This window comes from Phalangium opilio, unplaced genomic scaffold (genome assembly GCF_054372755.1).
Source record: "Phalangium opilio isolate 3A_F unplaced genomic scaffold, DU_Popi_V2 ptg000017l_1, whole genome shotgun sequence".
Lineage (NCBI taxonomy): Eukaryota > Metazoa > Arthropoda > Arachnida > Opiliones > Phalangiidae > Phalangium > Phalangium opilio.
In genome coordinates, this window is record NW_028324151.1 from 3,942,967 (window position 1) to 3,968,059 (window position 25,093).

The window sequence follows — 25,093 nt, forward strand, 5'->3', positions numbered from 1 at the left end:
TGTAATGAAAATTTTAAACCGCGGAGTGCCTTCTTCACTTTTTTTTATTGCGAGTTTTTTCGCGAAAAACTCTTGTGCACTTGTGTAATTTAAGAGATACTGAATTGGGTTGGGATGCCCGTGAAACTGTTAAGGTAAATTAAACGAGATGAATTTGATTGCGGTTGGACCTTTTTTACAATTAAATTTTACATTAGGTAGTTAAATTTATTCCCTGAGGTCAGGGATGACCTGCGAGAAAGTCAGGGAATTTTAAGACTTTTAATGAAGTTAGGGAATTGGATTAAAGTTGCTTAAATTTATCTGCGGTTCCACGGTTTTAACACAGATCATGTTTGAGCTGACACCGAAATCGTGGAGGCCAAGTGCACATTTATCTATGTTTTACGTTGTTAAATATTCATAAAATGGGATTTTAAGTAATATTGTTTACTTATTTCACCCTTAATTATATTTAGAATAATACAATTGGGCTTTAAAATTAAAACGTCAAGAGAAAATCGTATCAGGGAAAAATCTGGAAAATTCGGGAAATTTGAATCTAAAAATTTCCTTTGCAACCCCTTGTACTGTACTTCTAAGGCTAGATTCTACTATCACACCGTCAAGATAATTTTTTCTAATATATGCATATATTATTACGTTATTAAAATTCAGATTTCCTTAATTGGTCGTAGTGTTTTACCAAAAATAAAATTTGCCATCAACATGCACGATGATGAAGCTTTATTAAAATTATATTTCAATTTATTAAAAACAATAATTTAATAATAAAATTCTCCTAATTAAAAATAATAAGTATTCCTTTAGATAAAAGTGCCATACCGCAAATTGAACTCCCTCCCTCCCTACCATTTTCAATCCATCTCCCTCCCCCCTCCTTATTAGCAATTTAACATCTTTTCCCAGTCCGTTCGTTCCGTTTCGGGGGCGTATTTCTTTTATACAATTTATATAGTTGGGTATCTAAAGGGAAGATAAGTTGGCACGCCACGTCAGACAAAGACTTCTTTAGATTGCAGAGTCGCGTTGAAAGAGTATGATAATACGGTATCCCTTTGGTTTAACGTACGTAACATTTCCTTAAAATCCCCCTCTCTCTTTCTCTCTATCGGCTCGACTCGGAGTTTTCTCTCTCTCTCTCTGTCGTGAATTGAGGCCCTAGATTTGGTTGGCTTTCCCTTTCTCTAGCTCTAGCATCACTCATTTACCAACATCCTTTCGCGATGGCGAGTGGTCTTTCCATCGCCTGGCGGTCGACGTTACTTCGTCGGTTCGCCAGCAGCTTTGAGAACGCGGCAATTCTAAGTAATTCGCACCAAGCGCCAAAACGGAGCTAGGTGTGGATGCAAACGCCGTAACCGGGCCGCCCTCGGTTTCGACAATAACCAACAAGGACAACAACAAAGCTTCCTCTTCCACGTCCAACGACGACGACAACGTACCCGTTGACGTTACGCGGTCGCCGTTAAACGGAGATGATGATGGAGCGACAAGAATAACCGAGGGGGGAACCGATTCCGATTTGGTCCAGCCCTCAGCTTCTAAGGATCCCGTCGTCTCCAGCCCCGACGGCGGGAAGAGAAGAGAGAGTAGGGATAAAGTTAGGAGTAGGAACTGTTTAGACGGACTGTCTCTGTTTTTGGAGCGTTGCTCTAGCCCCTGTTGTTGTGGCGGACGTCCGAAACGGCGATCCGAATCTTCTGGTCAACGTTATCGGTATCCGGCCACCGTTGGAAGTCCCGTTCGCTCTTGTCATTCCGAGTCGCCGTCTGAGAGGAGAAATCTGCTATTACCTGTAAGAATTATTCAATTTATTTTAATCCTATGTAAGTCCTTAGTGAATTATGCTTCAATTTTAACCATGGGTGCCATCAAAGGTTGAAATTAACAGGGAAAACGGGATGCTTTTTAAATATTGTGCGCTGATTCTTTGCAACTTTGGGTTGGGAAAATAATCGTTCTTTTTTTCGATTTGCATATTTTTCAAATTATTTTTGCATAAATTATCCACGAAATTAAAATGTCTCAAAAAACGCTCTATGAATAATGATACAAGTTAACAACCTTAAATCAACAACAATGATACAATAAGTAATTAAGTAATTGTTCACTGATGATTTTACTAAAGGGCCCAAAGGGTTGAATGAAATCTTATTTTAAATTGAAGTCAGTGAAGTATATACACGTAATTGAATCTGTGGTGTCTGAATTATTACGAGTATAGCTGGTTATTTCGGCTGTCCATCAATTCAGGTCACGTGACAACTGTTCTTACGTCAGTTGTCTTTCAAAGTTACCGAAGTTATACTGTTATATTAATTTACCTCTTCGTCTTTTCTTCACTCGACGACTAACCTTGGGACGGACGACCCAACCGCGACTCTGATGTGAACGTATGTCGCGAGATTTATGGGCTTAAGGGGCGGACTGTCTGTATTTCATAGAAGAGATCCGAATATAAGCTGTAATTTACTATACTAGTTAAAGGTATTGTTCAGTCTATGTTAACGGAGATTGTGTAGCGTTTAATTTTGCTGCATTCTCCAGGTTGAACTAGAGTCCACCCGTTCGTTATCTTCTGATATGAAATGTTTCTCCTTATCACTCGTTTCTCCGTAAGGCCTTCGCGTCGATGGGTATAATTCATGTAATTAGATATCGTTGGACAGGGGAGAAGTTGAGCTGTCAGGTATCTGATAATGGTGTTCCCCATAACACTCCAAAGTGAAACTGCAATTTAGAATTAAAAAAATTTTGCTTTATTTTTAAATTTATTTTGAGACAGTTCACGAAATTTTTAATAACAATATAAAGGATTATTTAATTCATAATTTAAACCTTATAACCTTCGACTTAAGCCGCGTGGTGTTGGATAGTTACTAAAGCTGTTGTAAAGTATCCATTCTGAACTAAGAAACCAAACCAACCACCTGCTAGATAAAGGAGGATTGCGTATTGTATAGGTCGATAATTATAGCTGAGAACATTTTACAGGTGCATGCATTTCTGTTTAAAATTGCGCCATACCTGCGGGGATATCCCTTTTTAATCCCGTTCGTTCTCGGCGTTGTCGTATAGTACGTAGATACGAGGTTATATAGTACATTTACCTTAAACATAATGATCGCTGTACTTGCATGTATGGTTGTTAGATGGAAAGCCGTTTGACGTTGTCTCCGCTATTGTATAGTGTTAAGTATGATTTTATCCGAAGCGGTACGAATTTTTCGTGTAAAAATACGCGAATATCTTGATTGGACCGCTGTTGTACTGGTAAGGTTTTTGAATATTAGCCTTACCCAAGTATCTTCGGTGGGTGGTTAACTAATTGGTTAACCACTGCAGGGCTCCCGCTAGGTTCCTGAAAGTCCATATTATTTTTTGCAAGGTCCTTAATCTACCTTAAAATCATTATTTGGTCCTTATATCGCACCCTATTTTTAAAAAAAAAACCGCTGAATAAAAGCATTTATTTAGTAGATATTTGATTATACTTCACCAAGAAGTGACATCTAAGTTATTAGGGAGAAGGTATAAGAGATGCCTAAGTATTCGCGCGCCATAGCCCCAGTCCCCCTTTCAAAATACAAGGGGGGGACGTAAAAGAAGGCCGCCTAAGTATTCGCGTGCCATAGCCCCAGTCCCCCTTTCAAAATACAAGGGGGGGGGCGTAAAAGAAGGCCGGGCTATTTCGCCTCTCCTCAGTCGGAAAATACGTAATTTCAAGAACCAATGAGATGCTGGTTGTAATTTAGAGGCGGCGGGGATTAACTCCGGACCTACTATACGTTTGGACTGGAGATAGAGCTAGAATTTAAATGTGGCGAATTTATACCTTCTCCCTAATAAACTAGATATCACTTCTTGATTATACTTCACTTAATATACTTCCGAATGAACCACCATTCACCTTGAGTTGTTATTACATGATTTTAAATCAATTTTAAGTCTAAATTTAATATAACTCTCTTGTTTGCACTGTGTACAAGGAATCATCCGGTTTTATGGTATTATATCCCCCTTAACAAACACTAAATCCAGTTTTGATGAAATTTCTATTTAATCCCGTCACGAGGATTTGGGAATAAAGGCTTTAGTTGAAATAGAACGAACTTGGTTGGATCTTGCTGTAATAAGGATTTCACATCCCTGGTGGTTTGGTTGTTATCTCTCTATGTCAATATAAGAACTGGAGGAGCATGAGGAGAGGAGTGGAGTCTTTTCTCGCTCGGTCGCCTCAACTTTCAATCTTCTCTAGAAGATTCAACCCCTTATTTGTTCTAAGCTCTATCTCCCCACCACCACTCCACCACCCTTAAGCAAACTCCGTGAACGCTGTCTTCACGAGTGGCCAAGTTTCCAAGTATTTAGCTCATTTCATCTGAAGATTACCTAGCCATGGAAGCATCTATAGGGATTTAAAGTCTAGTATCCTTTCAATTGGAGGTGTATAGGTGTCGAAGATCATTTAATGAAGTGTACAAAAAATTAAAAGGGAAAAAAAATAAGGGATTTGAGTTTAGTTTGGGGTTGTTTCTTGCTTTGGTTATTTTTTTAGAAAATTCCAAACGGTCCTATAATTTCTATAAAATCCTATACTTTTTAACCTGTCTTATAGATATTATCCTATAATTTCATGATAGGTCCTATAATATCCCATTTTTTCCTTAGTTTGGGAAGTTTTAGTATAGATTAGCATCAAAGTATGGCAAACATTTTATTGCCATACTTCTGGTGTTAGTCACGTCCTACCTTTGATACTAACTGAACACTAAGCTGAAATGAACCGTCGAAAATCCGTCTCTAGGATTTTCATAAACCTCTCGCTAGCTGTTTAACGTCCTTCGAAATTTTTATATATTATTACAAAGATGCTGGGCTAGAAAAATAAGGCTTAGCTTGCATGGGTGTGTGTGACGTATCCCACCAAAACTTTAACGGTATTAAAAGTGGTATGCTTGAATACCACCACAGGGGTGTCATGTCTGCGTTGCGTTGCGTTTTATCCCCTTTAATATTATCCGAAAGATGCGATGCGATGTGAGATGCGGTGAGAGGCAGAGTGAGAGTGATATGAAAAGAGGATGAGATGTACTGTATATTTATGGAAATTTATTCGCTTCCACCGTCCGAATCTCGACTGGAATTTCTGAAAAGGCTGAATATTTTTACGTGTATTTACCAACGTTCTCTGCAGTGTTTTTCGGGTTAAGAAGCTTCCCCTGAATAAGGGTTAGACGTACTTGCACCTTAACTCTATTTTCGTTTATATGTACAGGGTGTTTTTGATAAGTCTGCATACCATAAATTAAGGGTTGGGGGATCATATGTTCTTTGGAAAGTCAATTTTAAGTCTAAAATGTAACTTTTATCTATCTCCATTTTGTTTGCCCAAAGGGACACTGTTTTCGAGTTAAGATTGGTCAAAGTATTTTATGGATGACCCCTTAAATTTAATTAAGAAACTAATAAAATCTTAACTCGAAAACAGTGTCCCTTGTAGCCAACAAAAATGGAGATAAATAGAAGTTACATTTTCTATAGTCAAAATTGATTTCCCATTTATTTATCTATCAGACTTATCAGAAACACCCTGTATATTATCCATCGCCGCCTTCATAACGTAGTTTATTCTCAACTTCGTAAATTTTAACTTATTTTATTTTCATGTTTATATTTTATCCTATAGTGAAAGGGTATCTTGATGTATTTTAAATCAAATTGGCTTATGACGCGTCTCCTAGTTTGTTTATGGTATAAATTCAACTTGAAATTCGATTAAGCGTTGCATTCCATTAGCGGGTATGGACTTACTACCATGGTATCGTATCGTTTAATACTAAAGGGTCTCTAGGTCCCAGACTTGCCGGGATTATTTGTATGCATGGTATTTGTAGCAAGCAGCTCGAAATCATGAATATATTATAGTCTTTGAGAGGCCTGACCTTTAAAACGGTACACAATTCTTATTGGAGCGAGTTTCTGCAGGGAAAATTGGCGTATTTCACGCCGCTTAGATGCTATGATATTTTAAATTGTTTTGAATCTAATTTTAGACATTTTTCAAAAAGCGAATCATTTTATTTGCTCCTCTGTAAGATGGGTCTTTTCTTTATGGTTTTAATGCGAACTTGCGCAATAGACTATTCCATTAACTCCAGAGGAGAAGGAAACAACACAGGGGGCGGGAAGGTCATTCTTGGATAGGGTTATTTCACTGGCGCCAAGAAACACCGCTAGAGGCAGCACGAGTTGGCTAGCCTACCTTCTGGCGTGTAGTGACCTCGGGTCAACTCCGGCGTCTGGTGTTGCCTCTTGGTTGGCGCCCTGTTTGTTGGTTTTGCTTAAAGTAATTAATGTAATGATCTATTGTCAAAAGCACGCTTTAACAACAAACATGGATTTAAAAAGTTTAGACAAAATATCCTTATTATTAGAAGGAAAACAAATTAACTTCTTATTTTTTTTTTTTTTTTTGAAAAATGATCATTCCTTAAGAATGACGTCAAAAAAGAAGATTTTTATTTTATATATATTTTTTATTTTATTTTTTCCACGATTTTTTTTATCTCTTACAAATGAATTTAGATTTTTTTTAATTTGATATATTATCGTGAGCAATGTGTTTTTTAACATAGCCCTTAGGCCTTTTTCAGTTCCATTGACGTCATTGCAAGATAAAATTCTCTCTTAGTCAAATCATGCTACTACGTGTAAGAATGTAGACACAATGTAGCAAGTTTTTTTTTAGTTTATTTTTTTTTTTGAAAATTGATATACATGCCATTTTTAAACTATATTGAACGTCATACGAGATTTTTTTATTATTATTTTTATTATTTTAGCATATAATTTTGATATTTTTGATCGGTAACATTTGACAGCTAGCCGTGACCAAAAATAGCCCGGGTGCGCAAAAATCGAGATGTTTATGTAACATTTCTGCATGGTCCCAAAAGTTTATTTTAACGTTATATAGCTAAATCAACAGCTCCGTTTAAAGTTTAGTTTCAAACTGGATTTTGATGATTTTTATCTCCAACACAGTTTATGTTATTTTATTATTTTTATATTTTTTTAACTACTGTTTATGGAATATTCTTAAGGAATTTTCTGTTCAACGTTTAGTTTTTTTTTTTTTTTGAGTTAAGCGAGAACGTATTTACGTACATACGTACCACATTGCCAACTGTCTTAAACGAGCGAAGTTTTTTTAATAATTATTTAGATTAACTTTTTAGATAAAATCCTTAATAATCTTAAACCAGCAGCGCTTTTCCACCCAGTATACCAGGTGTTTCATAAAAGATGTAACGACCAAACTGAGTACATTGGGTTCTATAGACGATTTTGAGTCGAAAATGTTCAATGACAATTTGCTACAAAGGCCACCCTTAAAAAGTTATTTAATGTTATGATTGTAGTGTTTTACCTTGGAAGAGAAGTGACATGGAGTGGAATTGTTGATGGGTCATGTGCGGCAATGTAAAGTCTCCCAGAATACCTCGCGCACGGTATTACCTTTAGTAGGGGATTGTTTAAGTGCTGCCGCCTAACGCCATTTAAAAATAGAAGCTACTTCTCGTAAATTAGCTTCTATTTTTTCTATTTTTAAGACACAGATGGCATTGTCGACGTTTTTGTACCTTACGACTCGACCTAAACGCCACTGAGGATGCTGGGAGGGCTTCGTTGCCGTTCCCTAGATGGGGGTACAGAGGCGTATCTTATAGTTATTGAGAGATTTCGACGCCATCTCACCTATCTCCTCCAAGGTTTTATGGGTGACCCCCTAATTAAATTGAAACGTTTCTCCACTCGGTCCTTCAAAACTTATAGGTAAAGCTACCGTGGGGTAGTGGTCCATTAAAGTCAATGCAGTCTAGGGGAAAATAATTAGGATTGCAGAGGGAGAATCGTTGCCATTGGGTGTAGGTTTAATAAAAATAGACATGTGTAGAATTGTTTAGACAGTATTTAATTATTTAACGTAAAGTTAATTAAACAACTGGCTACTCATCAACTTTGTATTTACATACGTTAAACCCATGGTGCACCTCATGGGGCTGTTTCATAACTATTAAATTTATAATGGGTTGCTGGTACCCTGATTATTATTCACACTCACCGCGCAGCGTCCATCACCCGACAGGAGATACTCTTCGGAGGCGCGAAACCGCGGGAGTCACCGGCTGACCGCACTAATTCTTTTATGCATTCGCATATCGCGAGCGTTTTTTCCGGAGATCGAGAAAGGTCTTCTTCTGGCCGGTGCTACTTTCAAATCTGAACTCTTTTTCTTCTTTAAATTTTGGTGTCTCGACTCTACAGAGCCGAGCACACACACACGCCGAAGCAATTATGTCCCAACGACTGTCAAAGTGTTATTAATGGGACACTCTGGCATCCAGGTATCCTGGCGCCCATTTCTGGGTACCAGCTTAAAGGGGTTACGGGTTACCAGCAGTAAGAGAAAAGGTTCCTCTCTGTCGCGCCGCCTAAGGTGCGGTCGGTCCACGCAGAGAGGGAACGGACAACAATAGAGTATATAGTTGATGAGAGCCATAGATAAAAATCAGTTCTAAGAAAATGTATGAGAAAGTTTTTGTAAAAGTGGTTCATGGCATGGGAACCAAAATCTTAGAACTAAAACTGTTATAACTCCCCCACACTTAATTTTGAGCGTCCTCGCGAAACGACACAGGGAGTTAGACGACACAAATGAACCACATGGGTTCCAATAAAATACACAAAAAGGGATAATGATGCATAGTCAAAACAAAATTGCATAATAAACTACCCTTAAACACATTAAATTGAAAATTAACTATTGAAACCACAATAGTGAGAAGCAGCAAGGTATGGTGAAAATTAAACAAAACCAATTAATTTTAAGTTGCCAAATCATAGACACAAAACAAAGTATGATCCATCAAATTACATAACATTGAGGGGCAAAAATTTCGAAAAATAATAAAACAAGCAAACATTGCTACGAAAATGGGCAACTATATTATCAAATAACGTGACAATCCAGGACACGTCAGATTATAGATAACAATTATACTTATATACAGCGATCGCAATACGTAAAGTGGAGCTACAAATAATTAACATTTGACATTGACAATGAACACTGAATAAGTAGATCGTAATTAACTATAATACAAATGTTCAACAAATCAAAACAAAGCAAATTCAAAAATGATGTGTACACAAGTGTTTAAAACAACTAGGGACTAAGCCCATTATGGGGATAACTCGCCCAAATTAATGAAATATAATTATTTCTTTAAAGTGACCCGACCGGTAACGGGATCACGAGGCCTAAGGTTACGTGCAATAGGGACGTGTTCATTTTGACCATCGGTCGTATCATCACTAATTTCACTTAAAACGCTATCTGGCCTATCAATCTGGTCGGCAGTACGCGCAACCTTATCGTCTGAAGTGATATTTTCTTTATCAATAGACGGTGTATCGTCGGCCTGACGCTCGACGAATGGTTTCAACTGGGTTATATGAAAAGTACCCTTCAACAACTTTCCACCTTTAACACGCTTTAAACGATAAGTTAAGGGGGACAATTTCTGTGCGATTACAAAGGGACCATCAAAACGTGGGGCAAGTTTTGAAGAGAAACGAGCTCCAGCGGATGAGAGAAAATGAGTTCGCTTGCATACTAACTGACCCACAGCTAAATCGACATCACGGTGGTGTTTATTGTAGTAGCCAGCTTGGCGAGCCTGCTGAGCCGCTAAGTTCACTTTGGCTGAGGCAAGGGCAGTTGAAATTCTCTCTTTAAGAGATAGCGCGTAAGAGTTGAGACTCTTAACGTCAGTAACGCTATCAGGTGGGACTGCGTCGCCAATATCGGCAGCAGTGCGAATTTCACGACCGAAATTTAAAAAGGCGGGGCTGAATCCTGTGGATTCTTGGGTCGCTGTACGTAACGCCATAGCATACTGCTGTATTCCAATATCCCAATCGCTATGGTTATTTTGGACATATGTCGCAATCATAGTTCCGAGGGTACGGTTAGTACGTTCGGGGTGAGCATTAGATTGGGGGGAATAAAATGACGTATACCGGTTACGAATGCCTAAAAGTTTAAATGTGTCACGCATAATTTTGCTGACAAATTGTTTGCCGTTGTCACTTACAACGGTCAGTGGCAACCCAAAGCGACTAAAAACGTTGTCCACGAGGGCATTTACTACGTTCTTAGTTGTGGCGCGCCGAAGTGGGAAAACCTCCACCCATTTTGTCATAATATCTGTTACAACTAAAAGTTGTGTCATACCCCGTTTACTGGGTGTGAACGGGCCCTTCAAATCAATCCCTATAACGGTCCATGGGTCGCTGATAGTGGCTGACTTCAATAGACCGGCAGGGGGTTGTTGGGAGACTTTATGCATTTGGCAGAGTTCGCACGAACGAACGTATTCTCGCGTATCGCGAATCATACCGTCCCAGGTGTATCTTTGGCGCACACGCTTTAAGGTTTTAAAATTACCTAAATGTCCAGAGGAGCGTATATCGTGATTTAACGCGAGTACGGTCTTATATAAGGCTTTTGGTACCCAAATTTTAAAATTTTCCTCGGAAACATCGGCGTTCTTTGAAATACCACGGTGGAGAATTCCATTAATTATTTTACATTGTTTCGCTAATTTGGCTATTTCTTCTGACGTATCGTCAGAATTCGAGATGTTGTTCGATAAATAGCTAACGATGGGGCCAAGTCGATCGTCCTTAGCCTGCTCGCTTACTAAAATTTCCCTATCAAAGGCAATGGGTTCAGGTTCGGTGTTTAAGAGCGCGGCTGTTACACCCTCGGTTTCCAGAATCGGAATCGCCAGCGAATCGTCTTCTGTAGCCGAGGTTAAACGGGATAACGCGTCCGCTACCTCGTTTTTAGCGCCTGGAATATGGTGAACCGTATAGCTAAATGCCTGAAGTTTAGCATACCAACGGGCATATTTACCGGTTGGATCGGGAGTTTTTAATAGCCAAACTAATGCGGAATGGTCAGTATAAAGGTCAAAATGTGTACCTTCTATATACGGACGGAATTGCTCAACTGCAAATACTGCAGCCATGGCTTCGCGCTCAGTGGTGCAATATTTGCGTTCCGTGGGAGATAATGTGTGACTAGCATACTGAATTACATGAGATTTACCGTCCCTCTTTTGCATCAAAACGGCACCAAGACCGGTATTGGAAGCGTCACACTGGACAATAAAGGGGATAGTAAAATCGGGGGCAGCTAGGATAGGTGCAGATGTTAAAGCAGTCTTGATAGTTTGAAAAGCATTTTCTTGGGTTTCTGTCCAAACCCACTCGACGTCTTTATGTAATAAAGTTGTTAAAGGAGTTGCCAATGTTGCGAACCCTTTAATAAAGCGTCGGTAGTAATTTGCTAAACCTAAAAATGAGCGCAACTTTTTAATAGTAGTTGGAGGTGGTAACTCGCTCAGTGCGGTGGTTTTGGCGGGGTCCACTTTAATACCCTCCGGTCCTACAATGTGACCTAAGAGTGGAGCCTCTTTTAAACAAAACTTAGTCTTACTAGCTTTTACAGTAAGACCCGCATCTAAAAGGATTTTAAAAACCTTTTCTAGGGTAGCTAAATGGTTTTCAAAACTTTCAGAAATAACTACCAAATCGTCTAGGTAGGCACTAACGCCTTCCTGTCTGAGGGGACCGAACAATCGGTCTATCATGCGTTGGAATGTGGCGGGGGCGTTACACAAGCCAAACATAAGAACCTTGGGGCGAAATAAGCCTTTATGGGTAACGAATGCGGCCTTGTCGCGACTAGAGGGGTCCAAAGGAACCTGCCAGTATCCCGCCTTAAGATCGAGGGTGGTTATGAATTTCGGTCTTTTAATTGATTCTAATATGTCATCAATTCTCGGAAGCGGATAAGAATCTTTAATAGTTACAGAATTCAGCTTCCGGTAATCAATGCACAGCCGATAACCACCGTCTTTCTTTGTTACTAAAATACAAGGTGCGCTCCAAGGACTATTGCTGGGTTCTATCAAGTTGTCCACAAGCATTTCCTTAACTATCTCATCTATTTTCTCTTTTTTCCAAGGGGAATAGCGGTAGGGGGCACACCCTATCGGGTTGGCATCGCCAGTGTCAATATAGTGGGAAGCGGTTTTTGTCCGACCCGGTACCGAGGCAAAAAGTTCTTGGTAATTATAGACTAGATTTTCTAAAGCGTCTCTCTCTTCCTCCGATACTTTGGCTACCGATAAGGCTTTCTTTAGATCGTCGCCGTCAATCTCCACGGGACACAAAGTAGGGGGACTCGGTAACTCTTTCAAATGTGGGTCAGAAATAGGACTTTTTAAGAAGTCGTATTTTACACCGGGCTCATCGCACCAGTAATACCGCATATCACGATAGTTGACAACCATGCCACATTTTTGGATAAAATCCATACCAATAATAACAGGATAAACTAAATTATTTACAAAATATACAAGGGTGGATTCTGTTAAACCAGGAAGGGAGAATGAAACTTTCGCCGACCCAGCTGACGTCACGCGAGTTTTATTAGCTAATCTAAATCCTAAGCGATGCCGCTGACGGGTTTTAGATAGGGGGGTTATCTCTCCCTTAAAACTACTATCTATTAACGTCACAGATGATCCTGGGTCGACCAGTGCGATTTTCTCCTGACCATTTACTTTAACTAGAATCCATGCCAATTGGGGAAGAATTGATTCTCCCGCAATATGGCTATTTACATCTTGGCCTATTGACGATTTCCGGGGGGAACGGCCTTCTCTTTTCCCCCGGTGTGAGCGTTTCCCTTACTAAGATGTCTTTTGGGACAATTAGGCTTAATGTGGCCCTCTACACCACAGCGGATACAAACTGGCAAAAAGGGTTTTGCCTTTGGGTCCAAAGAGCTCACGGGTGCGCTATATTTTGAATTTTCGCGCCTTTCGGGGCAAAAATTTTGATAGTGGCCATGTTTGCCACATTTCATGCAGATTACTTCAGGTTTGCTCTTAGGAGCTGAAGTTTTCTGACTAGAAGACCCCGCGTCTCTGCCACGTGGGTCTTGATCTACTTGTTCGACTGCTACTGCGTCAGCAATTAGTTCACGCACACGTGAATATTTTTTTAATGCCAGAGGTTTTCTGATATCCGTGCGAAGATTACGTTTAATTAAACGAATCTGTTCGCGAACTGGGAGGGGCTCTGACAACTTTCGCATTAAGGCTTGCATTGCCTCCGCGTAGGTACTGGATGATTCTCCAGGTTTTTGGAACCTACCATCGATTTGTTCCAATAAAAAGTCGTCATCAGACTCTCTAAGGAACTCGTCTTTCAGAGCATCGGAAAACTCCTTAAAAGTGGCAAATGAAGGTTGAGTATCCAACCATTCTAAAGCACTTCCCGTTAACATAGTCGGGATCCAACGCTTTATAAATAGATCTTCTGGGCAGTCTCTACTTATTAAAATTTGACGCGCTTTTAACAAAAATTCTTTTGTTCCCAACCCACTAGTGGCGCCTGAAAAGTTGGGCATTGAAACAGAGGGAACCCACGAACTAGGGATTGCCATGTTAGATTGTGCTTGTGCCGACCCTTGGCTAACACTGATCATGTTATTCTGATTTTGCGAAATGGTTGACCCATTCGCACCAGAACTATTAAAAATTGGAGTAGTTACCGCTGGGGGTACCACCGACGCGTTCGAAACACTATTTGGGGTGTTTGGGCGAACATTCGCGTTTGAATTTAAAATTGGCGCGTTAGGCGCTTGCGCCAAGGGCTGTACTAGGGGTGCCACAGTTGGAGGTGCGGCGCTAGCTTGTTGATATGAAGCCATCTGTTGAGTCAACAAAGAGACTTGTTGTATAAGGGCTTGCATTTGCGCCTGCATTGCAACTATTGCAGGGTCGCTAGCCGGTACAGGCGGTACAGGGTTTTGTACCGTTGGGTTTCCTACAGGGGAAGGCGGACGCGAATTAGTGGGTGAAGGTTGCGGAGTGCTCGCAACTGACTGGTTTCCACCATTGGAAGCAGCAGAATTAGGCCTACTTGTTGACGCCATGTTACGTTTTGATAACTTCTGCCTATTAGCCTTAGAAGGTACAACAAAGGAAACCTTCGACCTACGCTCTTTTCGTTCGCTTCTCTCAAAATTCTTAAAATCCCTATAGCAAATCGCACAGCTTAGATCTCGGTTAAATTGGGGAAAACAATAATCGTGCTTGGGCTTGAAACGCATGTGAGTGGCACGAATATATAAACCCAAAATCAAAACTCAAAAATCAAATTTACACCGTAAATTGACTATTTCTAAAAAAAATTGCTTGTAGTTATTTTTGACCCTTCAAAATAAAATTAACATAAAATTTAAGATTTTGACCCTTCAAAATACATAAAAAGAAATTCTTTAGAAACTAATAAACGTTCTGACCCTTCAAAACAAATAGTTTCTGATTTATGATAAGAAAAACAAATTCAAACTCGACGGTTAAACAAATTAAATTTCCGTAACCTTCCCTAAGAATTACGTACCAAATAAGTCAAAATTTAACAATTAACCGAAGAGCTACAGAAAATAATGTATTTCTAACTTATCATTACTTCGTTACCTTAACTTCTACGACCATAAAAACATGCATCGATCAAAATGAACAAATTTTCGTAGGGGTAAAGGAAATTAAAATAGATATATTAATAATGGCAAACAGTTGTGCACTGTACTACACCTATGCATCATTATTAACAAAAATTAATTACGGGTTCTTTTAATTATTTAAATGGGAATAATATCCCGGACGGACCCCCAAAATGAAACGTTTCTCCACTCGGTCCTTCAAAACTTATAGGTAAAGCTACCGTGGGGTAGTGGTCCATTAAAGTCAATGCAGTCTAGGGGAAAATAATTAGGATTGCAGAGGGAGAATCGTTGCCATTGGGTGTAGGTTTAATAAAAATAGACATGTGTAGAATTGTTTAGACAGTATTTAATTATTTAACGTAAAGTTAATTAAACAACTGGCTACTCATCAACTTTGTATTTACATACGTTAAACCCATGGTGCACCTCATGGGGCTGTTTCATAACTAATAAATTTATAATGGGTTGCTGGTACCCTGATTATTATTCACACTCACCGCGCAGCGTCCATCACCCGACAGGAGATACTCTTCGGAGGCGCGAAACCGCGGGAGTCACCGGCTGACCGCACTAATTCTTTTATGCATTCGCATATCGCGAGCGTTTTTTCCGGAGATCGAGAAAGGTCTTCTTCTGGCCGGTGCTACTTTCAAATCTGAACTCTTTTTCTTCTTTAAATTTTGGTGTCTCGACTCTACAGAGCCGAGCACACACACACGCCGAAGCAATTATGTCCCAACGACTGTCAAAGTGTTATTAATGGGACACTCTGGCATCCAGGTATCCTGGCGCCCATTTCTGGGTACCAGCTTAAAGGGGTTACGGGTTACCAGCAGTAAGAGAAAAGGTTCCTCTCTGTCGCGCCGCCTAAGGTGCGGTCGGTCCACGCAGAGAGGGAACGGACAACAATAGAGTATATAGTTGATGAGAGCCATAGATAAAAATCAGTTCTAAGAAAATGTATGAGAAAGTTTTTGTAAAAGTGGTTCATGGCATGGGAACCAAAATCTTAGAACTAAAACTGTTATAAAATTAGAAATCATTATCTTTCATTTGTAAATAAAAATCACACCAAAGATCATACCTTGTTAATAGTGTCGAAAATTTCCACTCAAAGTCGGGGGCCCATGATACACCCTGTATATATTGCTTACCGAGATTAATATGACAATAGCAGCCTTCAGGCTAAACATAAGAAAGCTTCCACGGGATTTGTTTTGATTGAATTCCCACGTTCCCTTTTCAATTAACTATCCTTTATTAATGAATAAATAAATTCCTCGGCTATAGCAGCTTTTCACGTAATGATTTGATCCTTTTAATCCCTCCTTTCTTTTTTTATAATATAATAATTAATTAAAATTGATATACTGCCTTGAGATATGGAAAATAGTATAATATTAATATAAGATCGGCGATATTAATTTTTTTTTTCAGGCTAATAAACTTGATTTATGAGATAGATTATTAAAGAAAAGTTAGCTTTCGCCAGGGATAGATTTAATTTAGCAGTAGGAATGGAGACCAGAGTAATCTGGGCGCGTCAAAGTCCCGGACCCCCTTCCACGGGACGGGGGGTATGAAAGAAGAGGCGGGTGTTGGAGGGAGGGACTCTATACTGGTCTATGAGTCGGACTGAAGTAAATACTAACCGTGTTCCATTCCTACTTCTAAAATTAAATCTATCCCTGCTTTCGCTTTGTACGTTGAGAATTTGTCTACACATTAATTCCTATTAGCTGTATCATATGTTTATAAGATATGTTTGTAACCAGTGATAAACTTATGGCCAACATATTTTATGAATTTATGGCTGTATCTGTTCCTGGTTTTGAACTATAAGCTATCTAATTTCCAAATTTCGATTATATTAACAGTTGGGGATTATTACATTAGAGGGAGTTGGGAGTATTTGCATTAATATATATTATGATGCTTGTATGGCGGTGTATTGCCGCATCTTATCTTGTATCGGAGCAGGATGCACTGTTCTCCCATTATTACAATATCGTTGAATTATATTGCAAACAATATAACTCGAGTTCCTTATTACAAATTAGGAAAAAAAACCCCAAAACTTATTACGGAAATTACGACCCAAATAATTAATTTTTCCGATATTACCAAAGAATTAAGAGGAAATTGAAATGATATTTTAATCAAATTAAAAGTAGATTAGCTCTAAATATTAATGAAGTTGAGAGTATATGGTCACGAATTTTCAGTTGAGATTAATATCAATTAAAAATTAATTCAATTTTGAGTCGAAAATGTATCTTCTATGACAATTTGCATGGACATTAGATGGCCCCGGAAATTTAATTAAGAAACTTAAATACTAATTTAATTCAGGGGTCCTCCGTAAAACACTAGAATCATAACTTGTAAACCGGTGACCTTTAGGGCAAAATTGGTCATAGAAGTTACATTTTCAACTCAAATTTATTGATTTCCCATAGAACCAAACTCTATGTACTTCGGTTCTATAATTACTAATTTTTTTAAACACCCTGTATATCAACACAACCATAAACACCATTAACAGGTATAACGGGTTATATTCCCTTGAAATTCGATAAAAGTAATTTGAAGAAAAAGCGTGGTAGTAAATAGAGAAAGCCCCGCCATGTTTTATTATTTTTTTTTTCTTAAATATCTAATTTTAGAAGTGACAAGTGGCTAATTAGCTTGTTCATTTTTAATGAAACTATGGAATGTGGTTCCGTTTCTTTTGCGCGCCATACATACACGCATACACACATACACGAAGGTCGTTTAAGACGTTACTAGCTTAATATGCCCACGCTTAACTTGTGAATGAATGTTTTTGCCACGAAATTGTCCCCCCACCAAAATTTACTGGTCCCCTGGATATAGCCGCCGGATGGGCGGTTTTAAATTAAAGATTATGGTAGAATACTTAAGCACGTGTACTTAGTTTCACGCGTGTTATACTTCTGTAAAACGCGTAGGGTTATGTTTTAAAGACATAGTGAAATGTTAACCCTTTTAACATGGTTTTCAGACTAGGAGTAGAGATACCAATTACACCAGGAATCCAGGGTACTTCTGCCAAGAAGTGATATCTAGAAGGTAAAATTTCAAGCTTTATCTCCAGTCCAAACGTAGGTCCGGAGTTAATCTCCGCCTCTAAACTGCAACCAGCAGCCATCTCATTGGTTCTTGAAAACTCACGTCAGCGCGACGACGCGAATGACGAAAATTATAGTCATATTTTCCGACTGAGGAGAGGCTGCGAAATAGCCCGGTGGCCTCTTTTTACGTCCCCCCTTGTATTTTGAAAGGGGGACTGGGACTATGGCGCGCGAATACTTAGGCATCTTATACTTTCTCCCTAATAAACTAGATATCACTTCTTGGTTCTGCACTTTGTCCGCCAAGAAGCCTCGCCTCCTGGTGTAAATGGTATCAATCCTCCTTGTGTGAAAACTATGTATGAATTATGGATACAAATAGCTTTTATTAACCCTTTATAGTAGTGCCCCTATATTTTATTTTGTAACAATCGAAAAAACAGGGGTCCCAATTAAAAGAGGCGTTGTTCCATTTTCACGCGCTGTTATTTCTTTTTGAAAAACGTGAAATTTGTTTTTAGCAATTTTTCTCGCTCTCTCTCTCTCTCTCGCCCTCTTAAAAATACAACTAGTCTTTCTTTCTTTCTTTCTTTAAAAATTTATATTTTCTCAACATAATTTAGTTTAGTGTGGGAAAGATATAACCACCACTAACAACAACACTTGTTTTTTTCTGGAATTCGCCGTTCTGACGATGGGAGAAATCGGTATACCAAATTGTAGACCCTTTGAAACTCATTGTTAAAATTAGAAATTGGTTTAAAAATATTAGATAAAAGTTCTCATTTAAATTAAAATTAGTGGAAATACAAATTTATTTATTTTTGTTTATTTAGTACTATTTTCTTATATTTTCAATTTTTCATAGATCTGGGGTTTAGTTATACCCATTTTTTCCGTCGTCAGTACTGCGATTTTAAAGTTTTAAAATAACACAAAATATGTATTTTTAAGTTATGTTTCAAATTATCTCTTCCATCCTGTATTTTTAACCCTTTTTCAAAAGCTTTTAGCGGCTTATATATATAATTTTAGTCTAAAGTATATTAAATCGAAATTATCTTTGTTAGAGCATAACCGATTCGGTAATCGGTAGTTGAAAATATGAAATATCTCGTAACTATGAAAAGAAAATATACTATAATTGAAATTTCGTGTTAATTTACATATTTTCTTTTAACCCATTAACTGCTTTGAATATGTCTGTCAAAGAAATGTGTTTTTACCTTAGTAAATATGCCTCAACGCCTGTTTACTTTTGGGAAATGGAGTTTCTAAGAGAGGTTTTTAGAAAAACAAATTTTAAAGTTTCTAGTGACGAAAGTTTCATTTAACTTTTTTAGTTTTTTTCTAAAGCGAAACCGCGCTGGGAATTTCAGCGATTTTAATTTAAAAGAAAAAAATGTTTAAAGCAGGCCTAGTTTTCCATGGAGTAAAGAAAGTTGACTTAAACTAAACGTTTCTTAGGTTTCCATGATTATTTCTATGGGTTTAGCGGCTGCTAGCCAATGAAAAACGATATATTTAAATTTAGGCCATTGTTAGGCTAATTAGGTTAATTAGATCAGACGCTGGCCTAATAAATATATATAATAATCAATTAAAAAATTGTAACGGACGTTTGACACGCAATAAACAAAATAGAAAAGTTAATCTCTACTGATAAAAAACACGAGTAAATACGAAGGTCGATCAAATTATGTCGAAAACAAAGAGTAAATAAACTGGGAAATTATCAATAATCAGTAACACTTTTTGAAAATTTGATAACCGGTAAATTTCCTGCCCATTTTCTAATAATTAATTGGCTAATGAATCTCGGTGACGTAACGTAAGGGGTATAGAAAATTCCTCCCACATGTCTCAGCTTAAGCTTCAGTGCAGTGTTGTCAGGCTCTCTGTGAGCCAAGTACTGATTCAAACTGAACTGCTAGCCCATATCTATCGTCTCACCAAAGGCCTGGCAACACTGCAGGGGGAGGGGACTTCATAAAACCTAAAAACAACCCCTTTAGTGGAAACTAAGTATACTTTGTTTTGTAATGACATTTAACATAAGAGTATCCATACGCTCATCTATAACCCCCTGATGCCTATTTGATCATCAAATTGATATTTTAACTCCTTAAAAACCTGTTTTTTTACCATTATTAAATAGACCCCTCCCTGAATTTTGTCCGCCTCTTCATAAAAAAAAATCATTTAAAGTAATGAATCAGATACATCTTTTTTTTTAAAAAAATAACTGACTCCTTAACTCTTTAAGATCCTGAGTCATACCCGGTATGGTATATTTGATGAGTCGACGTCTTTAACTACTGTGTCTCATTCAGGATAATTTGTAAGGGATTTTTCGCGGGAAATTCGGCGTAAGGAGGAAAATTGAAACGCCGGAAATTAGAGGTGTATACTTCTCCCTTGAGTCGTTTGCGCCAAATCCTGTTGCAATCTTTTAACCAACGGTTTTAGACACGAAAATTATCTGACCACTAGGGCACTAGGTATTGAAAGGAGTTCGGACGCGAATTCGATTATTTTTATCTTTGGAACTCGATATTGGTGGGTGGATTGTGAATTGTGATCATCAGCCTTTTAAGTTTTAGAACGTTTCAAACTTCAGTCGCGCGGTTATATTTGTGATTAAGAAGACGTAATTTGGATATGAACGCTGATATAGCTTTGTTGAATTTGTGGAATACTTTAATTTGTCCGGTTGTACGTGATGACATGGTGTTGATTAAGGTGAGATATTCTGTTTTTTTAATTAATTGTTAATGGTATTTTGTTTGTTTTAACAAAAGACAACAAACTGAACTGACCCCCTGTTAGTTTAGGCATAGGTTTGGTTATGGGTGTAAGTGTAGGTTTGATTAGGTTTAAAAATCTTTTACATTTTTTGGTTTACGTAAATCGTTAATTTTATGGCTCACGGAGGTTTGCGGTTTTTGCTGTAACTGCCAATTTTGCCAGAAAGCAGAAATATTAGTTTTATGATCGTATCTCATTCTCAAAAATATTTTAATTACGTCGACTTGATTTAGGTATAGACAGTGTCTAGCTAACTTATGTTTAATTTTGATGAGTGGTTATCCTTGCGATGGAATGCATCTATATTGAAAATGTTAGCTCAATTAGGCCTAACTGCTGTTTGAATGCAAGGCCAAAAGATATCCCATCCCATGTCATGCCACGGGTGTCTTATACTATTACGCAGGAATTGTTTACACCAACAATCATTGGCTGCACATTTTAATGACGTTTTTGTAGGGACGTACTGGTCCATTTGTCATAAATTCGCTTGGTTATGCATAGGAGGATTCATACCATTTACACATGGCTTTTGACTCTACCTTGGAGTCTTACCTCCTTGTGTAACACCTGAAGTCTTGGCCTCCAAGTGTAAATAGTATGAATTCTCCTAGTCTAAAAACGATGTAATAATTAATAATAAGATAATTGCTCGTATTACGCCACATTGAGTAAGGTTTCAATACATTTCAGCAATGTTTAATGAAAGTTTTTTCCTCATAATCATAACCATGATTGCATCTCGTTTCGACTTAAGTATACTTTTAGTTAGACACTCTCGTAACTTGTTGATGATATAAGTCAAGATACTCCGTGATCTAATTCAATCACAACGCGACAACGTTTTCGAGATTCTATTTTTGTAATATTATGTCGTCTTATCTATTTCCCGCGTTGACTGACGACTGACTTTTATCATAATCAGTATCAATTTGAAAAACCTCGAGTTGTTATTTTTTTTTATCGAAAAATGTTATTCGTCGAGTGCATGGTGCAGCGGAATCCTCTTAAGGTCTTAATTCAACTTAGTTTATAAATAACCTAGATGCGTTGGCGAACAGTGCGTCATGTTTGGAATCCCCGCTATATCGAAGCCCGGGAAGCTCGGTATTTCTCGGAATGTTAACCCGGGTATTAGCCCGGCCCCTTGACAACGCGTATAATATTAATTATGCAAATTAAAAAGAAATTAACGCCTACAATTATTTCATTTGAAATGTAACGATTCCGATATTCCTGTCGGTTCTTGCATTCTCCGAAATGATTTATTACTAAATTATACTGAAATATTTAAATTTATTTCTGCTAAGGCCCAGTAATTCCAGTAAATAGAGAGCTTTCAGTTAGAGGAGGAGCTGATCGAGTCTCGTTACATAATTTACGTTGCCATATTGGTGGGTTTAAAGCAGACCACCCAATATGGCTACCAGAACGGCGGTAAGACTTGGGAGGATGTGACGTACTACTATCCCATCTGAAAGCTCTCTATAGCTAAGTACTAGTAAAAATGAAAGAATCCCAGGGTGCCTTGCGCGCGCCCCTACCTTTGGTAGAGGAACTGTTAAGTGCTGCCGCCTAGCGCCATTTGAAACTAGATGGGGGTTAGGTACAGAGGGTACGTTATAGGTATGGAGATTACCACTCCATCTAACCTCTCTGCTTCCTCCAAGGTTACAGAACGACTAGCGCGTCATTTTTCCAATTGAAATAAGTACAAATAACTTCATAGTATCTATGATAGGGTGAGTAAATGCCCCCAATCATTGGATAACCCTAATCCTACAGGACTTGTTGTATCAGTGTACAGGATAGAATGGTAGAGAGGCCAATATGATTTTTCTTTAAATCAAAATAGATATCAAAACAAGAAAGAAATAACCAAGCGGGGGTCGCGTCATCAAGTGTCTTTCTTATCTCTGCACGTAAAAGTGTTTTGTGTAGATGCAACACTTATGGGTATGGTTCCTTTAATTCCATAATAAGGGGATGGAATCAATCATTTGAAATATCAAATCAGCTTTTGATTGACACACGGTGGTGCCCTTGCTCGAAATTCAGTTCGTTTCTTTTTGCGAGTTGAACAGTTTTTGTGTTGCAGTACGCCTTGGGGAATACGTGCCGCGCATGCGTTGTAGAGTAACGCGAGCGGTTTTATTAGAGTTAAAAACGGAATGGTCACTATCTGACTGCGCTCGTAGTTTATTTTCGGGTTTTATGGAATCATTTCACTGTTGATATTAAATTAAGTAAGGTTAAAGGTCACGGAAACCTTTTACTTACTTCTTGCGTCGCGAAAGGTCAAATCTTGTTAAGAAAAACAAACTGAAAATATGCCGTGAACAGTGTATTTATCTTTCGAAAAACGTTTCTGCGTTCGACCATTAAACTTCGTTACAAACGTTTTTAACATTTAAAGATCAAAACAAAGTGCTTTCATCGGACTTTTGTTGTCTAGTGTCTCTAAAAGTTATTGATTATGGACTGTTATATGTTAGGGGTTTTGGCCAAAACCCTGAATGACCTTTCTTTGACCATCGTAAGATATTTCGAAAAGGTAAAAAGAACAGAATATAAATACACTTTTTTATCGCTTTTTACCAGCGGCTTTCCCATCATTGACTTTTTTCCCCCTGAACTTTGTCTGTGACCTTTTGCGCTGTTGTCCAGTTTTTGCGAAAACCCAAGATTCCTTTCCTCTTGTAATCCTGAGATTGGGTATTTCTTTTCTTTGGTGTTATTTTCTGGGGTTTTATACTCGACAATGATGGAGGTCCCTAAGGCCTTTGTAAGTCTGGCCACTGACGTCCTTAGGACCTTGGGGCTAATCGATCAATATTGATAAAAAACGGTGGTTTATAGAAACATTTTTGGACAACCAAAGATTGGCGCTTTTTTGCAAAGATAGGGATTCTATTGTATAATATTTTTTACTAGTTTCTGAAGGTTGGTAAGTCCCAAGTCCAAATTGGGAAGTTGGGGATCACTTGGGTGCCTGGCTCTATAATAATTTACTATTGCTATAGTCTGCAACTTGAGTTGATAACTCAACTGTGGGATGACTTAAAACTTCTCTAATCTCTTTATTTTGTTTTATGTTAAATTTTTCAAACTTGACGTCATACCGACGTGCTTTGATGGTGAGGGAGATTGTTGCCATAACCGGTTCAGAGGTTCAAAACTTTAATTAATAACGTTTTACAATCAAATAAGCCCCCGAAGTTTATGGCCTTCATCTCTTTGGTACGGAGAATGCGTGGCCTTCCAACTATTTTGGATGTGAAATGAAATAAAATAAAAAGAAAAAAACCAGTAGGATATGTCAGGAATTAATACAGGACGGATGTATGTTCTAAAAGCCAACATCCTTTTTGAGATGAATCTGCGAAAATATTTTAAAAATACATAAATTATATGTGGGGTTTGACGTCATTTAGATGTCAGTGTGTAGTTAGTTTGTGGGCCCTAAAAGGGGTCGGATAATAATCTTGATATCTGGGAAAATCTCGCCTTGAACTTTTCTTTCACCCCATTATATTCTTTTGACAGCGTTTTCCCAATAGAATAGTGGCACTCCGTGTTAACTGTATGCGGTCAATAGCATTACCGTATATGAAAAAAATGCTTCGTGGTGGGCTTAACCCCTTTAGTACAGTCAAAGTTATACTGTGTGTACAATGACTACACTGAGTGATCGACCCCTCAGAGGTGCACTAACCTGGCAAATGTCCTCCCACTTTGCGCAAGCCTTAGCCGCGAAAATCGTACCTAAAGGGAAGGTAACATGTAAAAATCAGTAATTTAATGTTTTTTTTTTTAAATTGAGAAATTCAGATTTGGAAATTACATTTTAAAGAATTTTTGGCGATATTCGTAAGAAAAAGACACAGTTATATATCATATCATTAAAAGTTCTTGATTTTTCATTTTCAAATAACTAAAAAACTAATTTACGAACTTCTGAAGTATTTAAAACTACCAAAACATTTGTAGTCGAAAAACAAACTCCACTATCACTTTATCTTTTTGAAGTGACGTCAAAGCATGGTTCGATTGAATGAGGGGCAACCGATCATTGTTCCGTCAATCAGGGATTTGGGGAATGAAACGGAAAAAAACTTGGGAAAGGCACAGAAAAAGAAAGGAAAACGATTGCTTTTGTAATTAGCGATTTGTGGAATTGTTTCTAGTATTGTCAAAGTCCGTGTTTGGTCCCCGGAAATTTCGATTGGTTTTTTGCGAGTGTCGACTGTCGACCCAATGAGTAGTTTTGCCTTCCAATTGTGTTTTTACGTATTGGCTTTTCGATAGCGGCGCACACCTCCGTAGCTATATAGCTCATTAAGCGCAACTGCGCGGAAAAAGGGCCACATTTTGTGATTGTTTTCCTTCCTTCTTTCTTTGAAACTTATACTTCTATCGAATACGGATAAATGCCTTATGATTGCCTGCAAGGGTGTGTTTGTATGAGAGAATAACGCGAAGTTATTAAAATGGCTTTTTAAGAAAGTTTAAAGTGTGGCTATAAAAA

At 38.1% G+C, this 25,093-nt stretch overlaps 1 protein-coding gene across 1 annotated transcript in view; it reads left to right on the forward strand.

Annotated features, from left to right (window-relative positions):
• Window positions 1-1,314: 1,314 nt before the first annotated feature.
• Window positions 1,315-25,093, forward strand: part of LOC149702557 (inositol-trisphosphate 3-kinase homolog) — a 49,924-nt gene continuing 26,145 nt past the window's right edge. The window contains exon 1 of the mRNA XM_089866416.1: window positions 1,315-1,798. The gene's annotated coding sequence lies outside the window, so the exon portion shown is untranslated. The remainder of the gene's footprint in view (window positions 1,799-25,093) is intronic.